This window comes from Pelmatolapia mariae, linkage group LG6 (genome assembly GCF_036321145.2).
Source record: "Pelmatolapia mariae isolate MD_Pm_ZW linkage group LG6, Pm_UMD_F_2, whole genome shotgun sequence".
Taxonomy (NCBI): domain Eukaryota; kingdom Metazoa; phylum Chordata; class Actinopteri; order Cichliformes; family Cichlidae; genus Pelmatolapia; species Pelmatolapia mariae.
The window spans coordinates 37790583-37804967 of record NC_086232.1 but is presented as its reverse complement, the minus strand read 5'-3'; positions in this window follow the sequence as shown (position 1 = coordinate 37804967).

Here is a 14385-nt window from a genome sequence, read left to right as displayed (position 1 = left end):
AAAGACTAATACAAAGTGGTGTACACGTGAGAAGTGGAACGAAAATCATACATGATTCCAAACATTTTTTACAAATAAATAACTGAAAAGTAGGGTGTGCGTAATTATTCAGCCCCTGAGTCAATACTTTGTAGAACCACCTTTTGCTGCAATTACAGCTGCCAGTCTTTTAGGGTATGTCTCTACCAGCTTTGCACATCTAGAGACTGAAATCCTTGCCCATTCTTCTTTGCAAAACAGCTCCACAACTGCCCTGTGATGGTCTCAGAGGTTGTCTAAGAGAATATTGGGAACAACGACACCATGAAGTCCAAAGAACACACCAGACAGGTCAGGGATAAAGTTATGGAGAAATTTAAAGCAGGCTTAGGCTACAAAAAGATTTCCCAAGCCTTAGAACATCCCACGGAGCACTGTTCAAGCGATCATTCAGAAATGGAAGGAGTATGGCACAACTGCAAACCTACCAAGACAAGGCCGTCCACCTAAACTCACAGGCCGAACAAGGAGAGCGCTGATCAGAAATGCAGCCAAGAGGCCCATGGTGACTCTGGACGAGCTGCAGAGATCTACAGCTCAGGTGGGGGAATCTGTCCATAGGACAACTATTAGTCGTGCACTGCACAAAGTTGGCCTTTATGGAAGAGTGGCAAGAAGAAAGCCATTGTTAACAGAAAACCATAAGAAGTCCCGTTTGCAGTTTGCCACAAGCCATGTGGGGGACACAGCAAACATGTGGAAGAAGGTGCTCTGGTCAGATGAGACCAAAATGGAACTTTTTGGCCAAAATGCAAAATGCTATGTGTGGCGGAAAACTGACACTGCACATCACTCTGAACACACCATCCCCACTGTCAAATATGGTGGTGGCAGCATCATGCTCTGGGGGTGCTTCTCTTCAGCAGGGACAGGGAAGCTGGTCAGGGTTGATGGGAAGATGGATGGAGCCAAATACAGGGCAATCTTGGAAGAAAACCTCTTGGAGTCTCCAAAAGACTTGAGACAGGGGCAGAGGTTCACCTTCCAGCAGGACAACGACCCTAAACATAAAGCCAGGGCAACAATGGAATGGTTTAAAACAAAACATATCCATGTGTTAGAATGGCCCAGTCAAAGTCCAGATCTAAATCCAATTGAAAATCTGTGGCAAGATCTGAAAACTGCTGTTCACAAACGCTGTCCATCTAATCTGACTGAGCTGGAGCTGTTTTGCAAAGAAGAAAGGGCAAGGATTTCAGTCTCTAGATGTGCAAAGCTGGTAGAGACATACCCTAAAAGACTGGCAGCTGTAATTGCAGCAAAAGGTGGTTCTACAAAGTATTGACTCAGGGGGCTGAATAATTACGCACACCCCACTTTTCAGTTATTTATTTGTAAAAAATGTTTGGAATCATGTATGATTTTCGTTCCACTTCTCACATGTACACCACTTTGTATTGGTCTTTCACGTGGAATTCCAATAAAATTGATTCATGTTTGTGGCTGTAATGTCACAAAATGTGGAAAAGTTCAAGGGGGCCGAATACTTTTGCAAGCCACTGTAGTTTTGTTATATTTACTACATGCACTACATTATCATGCGTTATACATACCACATATATTGGTCTTTATTCACCACGGGAATCATTTTCATCTTATGGTGACAAACAGGGCATCTAAGCTTCTTCTTTAGCAGGTGTTTCTTCTGCAGCCATTTAATGAGCCTCAGTGCCTTATATTTCATTTGTTTTCCTTCTATTGGGGCGCGCATTCATTCCCAAGGACATTCTGGTGGAAAAAAATGAGCAATTTATTTCATTATCACCTCGAAACACCGTAAAATAGTCTACGGGAATCTAGTGCAAATTGGTTCATACTAAACACCCCAGTAAGGTAGTACACATAAGGATTATTTGTGAATGCAGCACTGCAGACGATACCTACCGCCACCATTACCGAAACTAACAAGCTGATCTATACCACGGCAGCAGTGATCAGTGAGATGCTTGGCTATAAGTTGAACAGCCACAAGGAGCAGTACCCTCCATGGAGAAGGAGGCTAGAGGGCAAGATTAAAGTAGCACGGAGGGAGGTTAGCCAACTATCGGAGTTGCAGAAAGGTGCGACAAAGAAGGTGCATAACAAATACAGCAAGCTGTCCATACAAGCAAAGACTCACAGCCTTGGCCAGCCGCTTGAGGAGGTACACCAGAGAGATAGAAGGCAGGAGAAAAAACTAGCTGTTCTCCACAGAACCAGCCAAGGTATACTCTCAGTGGCAAGGGAACAATACAAGAACGGCACCACCAAGGCTGGAGAGGGAGCAATACTGGAAGAGCATATGGGAGAAGGACACAACCCATAACGGCAATGCTCAGTGGCTAGCGGATCTGAGTGCAGACCATAGCAACCTCCCTGAACAGGGTCCAGTAACCATCACGGTGGCAGACATCCAAGCAAGGGTCTCTAGTATGAAGAGTTGGACAGCACCAGGCCCCGACATGGTTCACGCCTACTGGCTGAAAAAGCTGACTGCACTCCACGAGCGTCTGGCAGCACAAATGAATCAGCTGCTAGTTCACGAGAAATGGCTAACCGAAGTCCGGACGGTCCTGATCCTCAAGGACCCCCAGAAGGGACCGGTCCCATCCAACTACCGACCAATAACCTGCCTCAGTACTACAGAGAATGACCGAGCTAAGATCCTGTGGGACTTCCAGATACAGACGGACAAAATGGTGGTGGCTAACCAACCGGACGTAGTCGTGGTAGACAAACAGAAGAAGACGGCCGTAGTGATCGATGTAGCGGTTCCGAATGACAGCAACATCAGGAAGAAGGAACACGAGAAGCTGGAGAAATACCAAGGGCTCAGAGAAGAGCTCGAGAGGATGTGGAGGGTGAAGGTAACGGTGGTCCCCGTGGTAATCGGAGCACTAGGTGTGGTGACTCCCAAGCTAGGTGAGTGGCTCCAGCAGATCCCGGGAACAACATCGGAGATCTGTGTCCAGAAGAGCGCAGTCCTGGGAACAGCTAAGATACTGCGCAGGACCCTCAAGCTCCCAGGCCTCTGGTAGAGGACCCGAGCTTGTAGGATAAACTGCCCGCAGGGGCGAGCTGGGTGTTAAATTTGTATATATATATATATATATATATATATATATATATATATATATATATAAACTTTATTCACATGATGATTTTCTTTAACAAAATCCTCATTCTCTTTAAGCACATAAGTTGAAAAACAGGGGGACTTTGAAGTAGCAGCTACTCTGCACATCTTTGTCACTCAGTGTAACCTGAATGGTGTAAAATATCTTGTTTCTAAAACCAGCCATTTTCTTGTTTGCATCCTGCAGAGCAACCTAAAGACGAACCATTCAATGATCCATTTTCCTCGAAGGCTTCTGAAAACTCAGATTCATCTTCTGCATCTTCATCTGTTTCATCTGTGTGGTCATCCTTATCTTCATCCCCAAAAGAAGCGACAGCACAAATACAAGAAAAAGCATTCAAGAGCCAAGAAACCCAAGAAGGAGCAGAAGAAGCTCCAGCAGCGTGGTGAGCAAAAGATTTTGGAAGAGAAGATTGTACAGAAGAGGATACTATAAATGTGACATAAAAGATAGTATTATGATTTAAATTTTTTCTAAAAACTACTCTGTGTTTGCTACATCATATATACATATCTATCTATCTGTCTATGTGTGTGTGTGTGTGTGTGTATATATATTTATATATATTTATATATATATATTTATATATATATATATATATATTAGTATGCTTTGAGCATTTGTTTTTCTAATTATTTGCTTTGTTTTCATTTTTAGTTCAAACGCCAAATGACATTGTGCAGCGATACAAATCCCTCCTCAAGACATTTCCAAAGACAAAGACCATGACCAAAGCTTTTTAGAAGCATGGGCTCACAAGGACTTCGCGCGTTATTTCAAGTGGAGTTAGGCTACTGCTGAATTGTGTAGCATACACACACAAGGAGAGCAGGATAGCGGTCCCCAATGTTTACCAGGAGTGACTGTCCAACAGGCCTAGTGGAGAGACGGTACTAGCTTTTGCTAAGCGATGTGAGGCTGCAATTCAAGGCAGTGATGAAGTAAAAAACAAAATAGAAAGTATTAAGGCCGCTGGTACTTTGCTTCCAATTCGAAGAGGGAAATCTGTCTGAAACCCTAATTAGTTCTAAGTGGTTTTGTTTGTTTTGAGCATATTGAATTGAGCAAAACCAACCATTTTTCAAAGATCTGTTCATGTATGTGTTGAGTTTCCACACAAGTAAGAGATTTACCTGTTAGTTTATTTTATTGGTTTTTTTTAATGTTTTGATTTGTATAAATGTGTGCAGAGTAAATAATACAGCTGTGCAGTTTCAGTTAAGGTATAATAATTTATTATATTATAATTATTATAATTTTCCTTTGTTTTATGCCAGTGGTGAATTTAGGGATGGGATTTGTTTCCTTAATATAGTTTTAGCTATCTTTATATATATAGACAGTATATATAAGTGTATATAAGTTTAGCAATGCTAAATAACTGTTGGTGCTTTATACTTTTTATAGTAAAGCCCAGTAATACTTACAAATATTTGTTGGTCATAAATAAATGTTGACATGTTTTAAACTTTACAACGAGGCTCTCTTTTGTCATTTATAAATGTTTAGTAGTCATTAATAAATGGTGTTATGCTTTACACTTTACAATAAGGCTCCCATTTGGCATTTATAAATGTTTATTATTCATTAATAAATGGTTTTATGCTTTACACTTTACAACAAAGCTCCGATTGATAATTGTGGATATTTATAATGCATTTATAAAGTACAATTTTGTATGCTAAAAAATATGTTTACAAATGCTGATTGTGCTTACAAGATAGTAACTTAGTCTGAAATGTTTAATATAGCAACTCTAGATGAAATATATAGGTGAACACATTTGGCTCACTATTTGGCAAGAAACCAGCCATGGGTACTTTCTCTTTTTTTTCTGGCTGTGTTCATCATTGCATGTTTAGGTCATTATTTCTGTATTTGCTGTGGTTCCACTGAGTTCAAGACGAGTTATTATGAAGACTACATACAAACACAAACACGGTCAAAAAACAAAGAAAAGTACGACACACAACTATCACACATCAATGCCAGCTCAGCCACTGATATGGAGAATGCAGGAAAGAGAGAGATGATAGAGTGGCATGCTTTCGCTGAATATGTATATTGCTTGTGAGGAAACTCATCTTAGTGGCAGCCAGCCACACACTGATACAAGTACACTTGTGCTTGACAATTTCCAGGTGAGCTCACTACTTTAGATTGATGGCGTAGACAGAGCAGCATATGTTTCCTCATCTCTCTCTATATATACTGTCTCCCTTTTACTCTCTCATTCCCGGTCTTTTAGTTTGGTCTGTTTGGATCAATCATCAATCTCTTGCTCTTTTTCCATTGCTCTTCCCTTCCCGTTCACTCGTCTTACCTCCCATTGCACACCCTGCTCCCTTTCAATATATTACAGACAATCTCCATTCCACATGAATCCACTTAGCACAATGGAGACTAAACAAATGTGTGTGTCATGCCCAGATGCCGTGATCTCAATGCTGTATAAAGGGACAAATGGAGAAGTGACAGACACTTGCGTAAAAAGGAGAGGGTAGGAAAGAAAGAGGCCAACAAAAAAGGGAATTGGGTTGGATATTTGTGTCTGTATAATGTTAGATAAAAGAATGACTGAGAGAACAACTAACAAAACACAGAATGGCAATTTTTTTGCATATATAAAAAAAACAAAGACTTGTGTGCTGAAAAGATTAGCTCAACCAAACAGAAGATCAGCATGTAGTGAGGTACCTTTATACCAAACAGAAAGACCTCAACAAGGAGCACATTTAGAAGAACACTGAGTACTCCGCAGATTAATTGGTGATTAAAAATTGGCAATCTCACTATGGGGCACCAGTACAATTCAATTCAGGTTTGCTTATATATGCCAAATCACAAGAACAGTTACCTCCAGGTGCTTTGTAATGTAAGGTAAAGACTCATAATAAAGCAATTTGCAGTGGTGGAATGGAAGAAGATCAGTTATTTTTGTTCTTGTTAAAAATCCTTTTAACAGAAAGGAACAGGGAGGAGCAGCCATCTGCCGCAACTGTATCGGGGGGGGGGGGGGGGGGGGTGTCACAGGGCAAGAAACAGATTAACAGAGAGTCAAGACAAAAATGACATGCTGCGGCGTGCTATATAAACATGTGGGGAGTGAGTGGAGAAGAAGTGCTTGGTGTAGCAAAAAGGAACAAGGCATAGTCCCACAGCAGTCTTATCCTATATCAGCATAACTAAGGGATGGTTCCCGGGTCACTTGATCCAGCACTAACTGTAAGCTTTATCAAACAGGAAAGTTTTGAGACTAATCTTAAAACTGCTTTTAGAAACTTTAGAAACTTTAGAAACAACGAGTATGCCTGCAGTCTGACGGAAATGTGCTCTGTGAGGATAATATGGTACTATGAGGTCTTTAAGATATGATGGGGCCTGATCATTCAAGACTTTGAATGTGAGGAGAATGAGTTTAAATTTATTTCCGCATTTAACAGGGAACTAGTGAACAGAAGCTATTACATATCTCAATTTCTTGTTCATGATAGTAGTCTTGCTGCAGCGTTTTCCTAATTGTATTGCAATTTTACTATGAAAATATTTGGTACATTGTTTTAATTTGTCTTGATGCCAAGAAGTTAGGGGTTGTACACTCCAGCTGCCATGCGAGTGTTGCTACAGTGGACAACTGGGAAGAATAAAGTTGTCAAAAGTTCTGTTTGAGAGTATAATGTACTTAATGATACAGCTGTGGGACTGCTAATAGTTGCTTCTTTTTTTGTTTGTTTGCTTGTTTAAAATTTTATTTGAAAATGAATTCAAAACGTCATCTCTATCGAAAATTAATGGAAGACTCTGTCAGGCTGTGTCATCATATATAATGCAGAGAGAAAAGCCGACTCTTATTTCCTTCACTGTCTAGTAAAGACAGATTCAGCACTTCTCAAGTTTTTGTTGAACACAGCTTGATACTTGCACAGGGGAATCACAGACAGGTAAGTTTCTGGATCTGACACTGGGGTTCACTGAGAGAGAGGAAAAGACAGTTAGTCAAGGAGAAATGGAGGAAAGTGATCTGAACACTGTTTAGGTGGTTGAGAAGAGTGAATAAACTGGCTTACATGTGTTAGTAGATGAAGCATCTTGGGAACGAGGGCAAAGATGGAGAGTGCTGGAAGTTGTAGGAGGTCGATCAGGTAGGTGGTGAAAATGGGGAATGTTTCAGCGGAGGTTTCCAAAGAGTCCAAAGATCCAGGCAAGCAGGGAAAACTAAAATTTAAAAGACTGTAAAGTCATGGGGAAAAGGTTCACAGAGTTCACAGAAGAGCCTGATTACCACACTAGATATGCAGATAATTTGATAGAGACTGAATGCAGGATCTGGGGTGATAAACAGTAAATAGTTACAGGGACATAGGGGTGGACGATAGTGCCTCCAGCAAAAGATAGGGTCATGCCTCCACAATATAGCCTAGGCATCAGGAAGAGATCCAAAAAATACATAATGCAAAAGCAAACCAATGCCTACCATGACCGAGCTGAAAAGAAATGTGGGGTTGTTCCTGTCTTCCTCTATCAGTGATGAATAGTAAGATCTCCTAGCTTTATAGAGATCATTTTTATAGTGCAACAAATTATTTTTCCATTTCAAATGGTGATCTTCTCCAAGAGTGCAATGCAATTTCCTCTCCTACTTATAAGTCATCTGTTTTAAGGTGTGTGTATATGAGTATGTGAGGTATACCAGGGAGTCAAACTTCTCTGATTTGTTAGTTTCTGTTTCAGAGTAGCCACAGTGTCCAGCATTGCACGTACTGAGTATGAAACACTATTAACAAGATCAAGTTCTGTGGGCGCAAAGTTCAGGCTGCTGCTCAGCATTGTGTTGGCACATGGCATTGAAGGACATAACAAAGAATGAAGCACTTCTTTAAATTTCATCACAGTGCATTAAGAACCACATCTAGTGAACTGAAATAGTTTTTCAAGTGCTTTATACTCTATTATTGTATGTGAAATTAAATGTCAAATCAAGAAATGGTCTGATAAAAAGTAATTTTCAGGGAAAAATATGGTTAAATGTTCAGTTTCTTTGCCATATGTCAAATATCAGGACAAGATCAAGACTGTGAATAAAATGTCTAAGAAATCAGATAGATACTCTGAAAAAGACCCAGGCGGCAAGTAGTTAACAAACCGCAAAACTGATTGTTGCGCTTTCCAGCTAGGGTGCACAAGGCTAAGAGTAAGGCTTTCAAATGAATTATAACTCTGTGTAGATCTTTGGTTTATTACTAAGCTATAGTGAAATATTGTTTGTATGCTTCCTCCTTAGCCTGTGCTACAAGGATTCTGAAAGTATGACTCTGGGGTATTAACTCGTTTAAACTAAGATTTTCTTAGCTTCCTGTGAGGCAAAATAATTGAATACAGGATTTATTAAAAAGAATCATCCAATTTCACAGTTAATTAATTAATAAGAAAGAGGGGATTCGGGACTTTCACCTGGTTGCCGGTAGGTATAACAGCAGCAGTGGCTGCATCACTCTAGACACGCTCGCAAAAGTATGGGCCGAGTTTGTCTGTTGAACCGACTTACCGGTATGCTGTGCATCTGAAAGGGGACACATTAAGCACTTGAGAACATTGTAAGTTGTAAAACTTTATATTCACATATATATTTTAAAATTTATTGCAAACTTCTACATCTATTACATAAAAAAATATAGCTTATATATTCTTTTTTGATATACCCTGTATTTTGATCAAATATTAAATCATTAACAAAGAGGGCTTTAGAAGAGAGTTACCTGATAGGCCAGATGTAATTGTTTTGCTTTTAGTGAAATTAAAACTGTTCTATTGCTTTTGTTTACTTTTGTAAGTTCTTTGATAATTTCATGATTTCTCATGAAAAAAATTTTTTGTTTATCTTTAGGTGGTCTACAACATAATCTCTGGGAGTTTAGGATTTTACGGGTTACAACAGCCATTCTGTTCAAATAAGAAAGGTCTCTATTACAATGAACAATGCTTTTGCTGTCTGTCATTACAGATGATAGAATCTCCTCCACCATTAAGATGCAGGACGGTGTGAGAACCAAGGCAGAATTGACTGTTGTGTCATGGGATAGCATGGCTGTGGATGGCATGGAAAGGCCTAGCCTCTGAAGTTTCTTTGTGGAAGTAGGATGACAGTCGATGGGGATGCAGATTTCCTTAGGGACCCTGGTCCACTTGAGTTCCCTGCAGTACTCTCTGAGATGGCAGGCTTTTTAGTGGAGAAAAGTCCTATTCATTCAGGGTACTACATTTGTTAACCAGCTGGATGTCGCAGCACAGGATGGAATTTTGAAGTTTTCCAGATCTTGTTCTTTCGTCCTGTGGTAAATGATTTTGGCAATCTTTTTTTTCATATATGAAAAAGTGGTTAGTGTTGTCAGCAGTCAATTCCTTGCAGTGTGTTCTACTACAACAACCACGGTCACATTCTACCAACTGCACAAATACTTAACAGATTGAAAATATGAATAAGAATCAGCTTTATTGACCAATTACGTGTACAAATACAATAGATTAGCTTTGCTCTCATAAAATAGGCACATAGAATAACAGAATAGGCACAATACTGTCACAATACTGTCTATAGTAATAACACAGACAATAACAACATGTATATGTAACTTATTTTCTATTAAACATTTTGTTTTGGTTTTTAATCTCCTGGGTGGGTGTTATGAGTCTGTGTGTGTGTGTGTGTGTGTGTGTGTGTGTGTGTGCAGACATTCACTGTTTGATGACAAAGGCATGTGCCTGTGGCCACTGTTGGGTCACTGTCTGGTTGCTGATAAGTTTATTAAAGTCATTACTTATAATATGACCAAATTGCTCTGTCTGTTTCTATTTAATAATATGCTGCATTCTGTGTGAGTCCGCAAAGGTTTGCGTTCGCTAATTTAATTTTTTTTTAAAGTGTTTTATCTCGAGCATACAAGGCTGATGCTAGCATGCTAAGTTAGCCTGGTCACTAGCCTGGTAGGGTAAAAGAAATCTATGCCATACTTTGCTAATGTCATGCATTCTGCCCTATTATAAGGGAAGCCAGCCCTAGCAGACACACAACACACACAACTCATTGTTCTCTGTATTCTTGTATTACAACTGGTTGATACTGATACTGAACAACCACAGATCAAGAACTGTCTCTTGTCTCATCATGTATATAACATGAATGCAGCACTATGGATGATACCTACCACAACCAGCTGATCTACACTACGGCAGCAGTGATCAGTGAGATGCTTGGCCACAAGGACACAAGGAGCAGTACCCTCCATGGTAAAGGAGAATAGGTTAAGGTACAATGAAGAAGGTGCCTAAGAAGTACAGCAAGCTGTTAATACCTGAGGCCTTGGAAATTGCCAGCTGTATATTGTGTTGGTTAGCCATCTCCATTTTGTCCATCTGTATCTGGAAGTCCCACAGGATATTACATCAGTCATTCTCGACCGCCCTAGGGGGTGTCTCCCATTTTAACTTCGCGTCTTCCAGGCCATACTTGGTGTATACTATGTTGCCCACTTGATTATGGCATTCCATGTATGCCAAGCCTGCTAGCATCTTGCACCTTGCTGTTATGTGCTAGATTGTCTCAGGGGCATCAGCGCACGGCCTGCACCTGGGTCTTCCCTGGTGTGATAGACCCCAGCCTCTATGGACCCTGTGCTTAGCGCTTGTTCCTGTGCTGCCATGATTAGTGCCTCTGTGCTGTCTTTCAGTCCAGCTTTGTCCAACCACTGGTAGGATTTCTGGATGTCAGAAACTTCCTCTATCTGCTGGTGGTACATACCGTGAAGGGGCCTATCCCTCTGTGATGATTCCTCCTCTTCCTTCTCTTGGGTTTCTGCTGCCTGAGGTATTCACTGAGAATGCAGTCAGTTGGGGCCATCGTCCTGATGTATTCGTGGATGTTTGTTGTCTCATCCTGAACTGTGGTCCTGACAATCACCAGTCCTCAGCCTCCTTCCTTCCACTTAGCATACAGCCTCAGGGTGCTGGACTTGGGGTGAAACCCTCCAAGCATGGCCAGGAGCTTCCTGGTCTGGATGTCAGTGGCTTCTATCTATTGCTTTGGCCAGCTTATTATCCCAGCAGGTTACCTGATTACAGGCAGGGCGTAGGTGTTGATAGCCCAGATCTTGTTCTTACTGTTCAGCTGACTCCTTAGGACTTGCCGGACCCTCTGCAGGTACTAGTGGCTGCAGCTTTCCTAGCAGCCTCTTCGTGGTTTCCATTTGCCTGTGGGATTCCCAGTGTTACGACTGTTGTCGTAATGTTGTCTCATGTGCAAATCTGAGTGTGCAGGTGCCTCTCTGTGATTGGTGGATCCAGGGGACGGGACAGAGCATCTTCTATGTAGATCCCGCACTTGATGGTGACTTGTGCTATGGGCTTGAAGTTGGCCTCTAGTGTTGTACGCCACATCCCCATTGTGGCTTATATCATGCTTTATGGATAGATAAAGTTGGGTGTCATCTGCATATCAGTGAAAATGTATCCTGTGCCTTCTGATGATACTGCCTAGGGGAAGCATGTTTAATGTAAAAACAGAATTGGTCCTAGCACAGAGCCCTGTGGAACTCCATAATTAACCTTACTGTGTGAAGAGGACTCTCCATTTACATGAGCAAATTGAAGGCCTGTGGTACATATAGCCAATTATTAGAGATAGGTGGTTCATATTTAAGATTGAAGCATTAATTAATGTTAGGACTTATGCAATTATGACTAATGTATTGGCTCATGTATTTTCATGTGTTAAATAATTTAAGGGTAATTTGTTATATCACTGATCTGAGTCTTTTAGATAGATATAATTCAAACAACTGCAACACAGTGCCTGTAATACAGCATGCTCTAGTTGCTCTAATGGAATATTACGGTCAAGAGTATTGAATGCAGCACTAAGGTCTAGCAGGAGAAGCATAGAGATGAGTCCACTGTCAGAGGCCATTTCTGTACTGTGATGAGCTCTGTAATCTGACTGAAACAGCTTTAGTGAAGCTTACCAATGATCTTTTTATGGCCTCTGACAGTAGACTCATCTCTATGCTTCTCCTGCTAGACCTTAGTGCTGCTCTTCAAATAAGCAATTCCTCTACAGATGATTTGCTAGCTGTCTGACAAAGTACACAGAAACCCCATCTTTCAAGTTTTTTGTGGGTACCACGTGGGTGCCACATAGGCTAAAAAGTGGGTTTTAAGTGGGACTGTCCGGGGGTTCCATAATGGCCCCACTTTATAAGCCCATCTTGGTGTTATATTGGCAAAATCTGGGAACTAAATGGGCCCCAACTGGGCAAAGTACACAGAAACCCACCCGGGCCCCATCTTTCAAGTTTTTTGTGGGTACCAACATTCATGTGGATGACTCTACAAACAGTACCACTAAGGAGTTCCTGAGCATTATGGACTCTTTCAACTTTGTTCAGCATGTAGCAGGGCCTACTCATAGGGGTGGGCACACTCTGGACTTGGTCTTCACCTGTGGTGTTTCCCTTGACCACATGAATCTAAATGAAGTTGTTTTTAGTGACCATAAGTCAGTCTCTTTTACTGTATCTGTTAATTCAGAGTCCCATCCTCAAGGCTCTACTAGGCGCAGGCGCTTCACTGACAACTCTATAATTTCTGAGTTTTCCTTTCTTTTTAATTTTAAAAGTTCCTCTAACGAGGTTGAGCTTTTAACTAATTCTTTCAATGAACACTGTCTTGCCATTCTAAATCAGGTTGCTCCTTTCAAAACCAGTTATTGCTCTGTTAGTTCCCGCACACCATGGTTAAATAATCAGACTCGTGGTCTTCGACGCTCCTATCGAAAAGCAGAGCGTCTGTGGAAGTCCACTGGTCTGACTGTCCATCGTGAGCACTTCAAAGAACTACTTTACCTATATAATGAGTCAGTCAAAGAGGCCAGATCATCTTACTTCAATAATCTTATAAATCGTCATAAAAATAATTCAAGAATTCTGTTTGATACCATCAACAGTATTGTTTCTCCTCCAACCCAGCAAGCTCTGTTGCTTTCTGATGAAGATTGTAATACCTTCCTTAATTACTTTGTAAATAAGATGATGGACTTGAAATCCAAAATTTCCCCAAGTGCCTCCCCTTATGAAGACACCCCCTGCTGTCTTGGATCATTTACCTCCTTTTCTCCAATCACACTAAATGACTTGATTATAGTTTTAGGTAAAATGAAATCCTCATCATGCTCTGTAGATATATTACCTCACTCTGTCCTGTCTGGGTCTATCACCAGCATTGGTCCCACATTACTATCCATCATCAACAGTTCACTGAGGCAAGGCTGTGTTCCGTCTTATTTTAAACATGCTGAGGTAACTCCTCTGTTAAAAAAACAGAATCTTGATCCTAGCTCTGCTAGTAATTACGACCTATTTCAAAATTGCCATTTTTAAGTAAATTACTTGAAAAAATTGTTGAAAATCAGTTCAGGTCTCTATTATGTAAATTACACATTCTTGACCCTTTTCAGTCTGGCTTTCAAAAGCAGCACTCTACAGAGACCGCTCTCTTAAAAGTCTATAATGATCTGTTAATGGCATCTGACGCAGGGAACTGTTCTGTGATCATTTTGCTTGATCTTAGTGCAGCCTTTGACACCATCGACCACAAAATCCTACTTAACAGGCTCAAGGTTTTAGCTGGTGTATCTGGCTCTGCCCTAGACTGGTTCATATTTATCAGACAGGACCTTTTCTGTTAGGACTGACAGGTTCACCTCTGACATTGCTGCCCTGACCTGTGGGGTCCCACAGGGCTCAGTTTTAGGTCCATTACTATTTTCTTTTTATATGCTTCCTTTAGCTGGTATCATTCAATCTTTTAGCGACCTGTCTTATCATTTTTATGCTGATGACATCCAGCTCCATATGTCCTTTAAGCCTCATCAGCTGGATAGGCTGTCCACCCTAGTCCAGTGCTTAACTCAGGTTTCTGATTGGATTTCAAGCAACTACCTCGTTCTAAACACTAACAAGACCGAGACCATGATCATAGCTCCTCCTGAGCTACATTCTAAAATTAGTCAGGTTGTTGCCTCCTTCTGTCCTTCTGTCAAGTCAAATATTCGGAATCTTGGAGTAATATTTGACTCCTCTCTGGGCCTTGACTCTCATGTAAAATCTTTGTCTCGTTCCTGTTTCTATCATTTAAGAAACATATCTAAACTGCGACATATGGTCTCTTCAGCTGAACT